This window comes from Microtus ochrogaster, linkage group LG1 (genome assembly GCF_000317375.1).
Source record: "Microtus ochrogaster isolate Prairie Vole_2 linkage group LG1, MicOch1.0, whole genome shotgun sequence".
Lineage (NCBI taxonomy): Eukaryota > Metazoa > Chordata > Mammalia > Rodentia > Cricetidae > Microtus > Microtus ochrogaster.
This window is the reverse complement of record NC_022027.1, coordinates 38,018,312-38,020,530: the sequence shown is the minus strand read 5'-3', so window position 1 is coordinate 38,020,530 and position 2,219 is coordinate 38,018,312. Positions and strand designations below refer to the sequence as shown.

Sequence of the window (2,219 nt, the reverse complement as noted above, 5' to 3'; positions counted from 1 at the left end):
TTTTAACGAATGACACTTTATTCAGTCATTTTCTTTACAACTGAAACTCTGGGAATTCAAAATTAACATCCTTGCCCGTGAGCTTCTTATACACACCAGAAAACGTTTCCACCTTGTGCTCCACGTTGTTCTGCTGTGCTTTGTCTAAATGAACCTTTATGAGCCTGCGCCGTCCAGTTTCACTCGGATCCTCTTGCCCACAATCTCACTTGGGAAGACCAAGTCCTCAAGGATGGCATCATGCACTGCGGTGAGTGTGCAGCTTCTGGGGCGCTTCTGCTTATTTTTCATACGGCTTTTCCGAGTTGGCTTGGGCAGAATTCTCCTCTGAGCAATGAAGACTACGTGTTTCCAGCTGAACTTTTGCTCCAATTCATGAACCAGCCGGACTTGGATTTTTTGGAAGGATTTCAGCTGAGGAACTGGTACAAAAATTATGATGGCTTTCCGGCCACCATCAACTTCAATTTCCTTGGCCGCAGTAATGTTGAGCTCCCGCAGCTACGCCTTGAGATCCGAGTTCATCTCCAGCTCGAGCAGCGCCTGAGAGATGCCGGACTCGAACTCGTCCGGCTTCTGGCCATTGGGCTTGACGATCTTGGCGCTCGAGCTGAACATGGCTCTCCCTTACGGAGTGCCGGCTTGGAAAGAGCCGTATTAACTCTTATAACTTACATTAGCCCATAGTTCTTGTCTGTGTTAGCCATGTGGCTTGGTACCTTTTATTAGCGAGTCATTCTCATCTTTTTTCCTCTGTGTCTGGGTGACAAATGCAGAGTGAGTCTTTCCTCAGCCCAGAATTCTCCTGTTCTCATTGCCCTCATTATATTTCCTGCCTGGTCACCCCATCTATACTTCCTGCCTGACTACTGGCCAATCAGCATTTTATTAGAGCAATACAACTGAAAAATCTTTACAGGGTACAAGATCATTGTCCCACAGCATCCCTCTCATTTTTTTTTTCAAAACAAAAACTCTGAATCTATTCTCCTTTGCTTAGCTTTCTTACTGACCATTATCCATAACAACTTGTAACCATCACTCTAAACAAAGAGAAACAACCATAATCAATTTTTTGGGATCGTGGATGTAGTTTTCCAGACTACTTCCTACTTATTGGAAGTGTTGATAATATTATGGGAACCTAAATAAAATTTAGAATTATGATTAAGTCCTTACTGGAATGTTCTGTGAGGTTTGATTTTCTCAGTCAGCAGTCTTTAAACTGTTTTGGATGTAGAACTCACCTGAGAAAATGCTGTTACCAAGAAGCCATATTTGAGTCTAGAATTAGTTCCCAAACTCTCTCATTGCCTCCAATCCTGTCAGCACTGAATCAGAACAGTTCCCAGGGTCTGGCGTGACAGTGGGTATTTCCAGATAAGAAACTTGAGATGCATTAGTACCCAAAGAATTTTAAGGGGAAGCATTTGAGAAACAATGGAATTTCCAGGAATGATCACATCTGTCCCATGCATGACTGAAAAAGTGACAAATAAATCTGCCAAGAGTGTCATTACTATTATGAGAGAGAGAGTGAAGAGAGCATTCAGACCTTGCAGTCCCAGCAATATTTTGCACTATCTGAAAGTCTACTGGACCTTGCCAAGTGAGACTGTCTTTGAGGTCTTTGTATCATGGAGAGTGATTGGATAACATGCATACACTGACCCTATATTAGGCCACAGGGCTGTCAAAACTCAGAAAGTTCTATTTGTGTGCATAATTTGTTTGTTTGTGTGCTTGTGCATGTGTGTGTATGTGTGTGTTTAAAACAATGATAATTAAAGAAGAAGGAAACACAAATTTGGGAGGAGACGTGAGATGAAGTTGGGGAGCTGTAGATTCAGTGCTCATGTATGTAGTTCTCAAAAAAAGTCTGTTAATCTATTTTTGCTTTCCTTATATTGTGTTAGATACCTGGATTCCTTATATTTTATTAAATCTCTGTAAAAACACAAATTCAGACAAATATTTCATTATTAGTAACTTGTGTAGGAGGTTATCTCTAAATGCTTATTGTCAGTAGACCTTAGAAAAGCAACCTAGCTACTATTGTATCTAGCAGAGAAGAAATAGAGGAAATGCCTAAGGCTTATTCTACCTCAGCAGGAAGAGTCTGGGGATTTATACAATTACTCCAATGATCAATTAATTATCCAGTCTGCTGGGTTTGCAATATTCTAGGAAGAGTTCTAATGATGAGAATGTACTCAGGC

The 2,219-nt window shown here is 41.0% G+C and overlaps 1 pseudogene; it reads right to left on the bottom strand.

The window, feature by feature from the left end:
- Positions 1–5: 5 nt before the first annotated feature.
- On the bottom strand, positions 6–618 carry LOC101986192 (annotated as a pseudogene).
- Between the last annotated feature and the right edge of the window lie 1,601 nt (positions 619–2,219).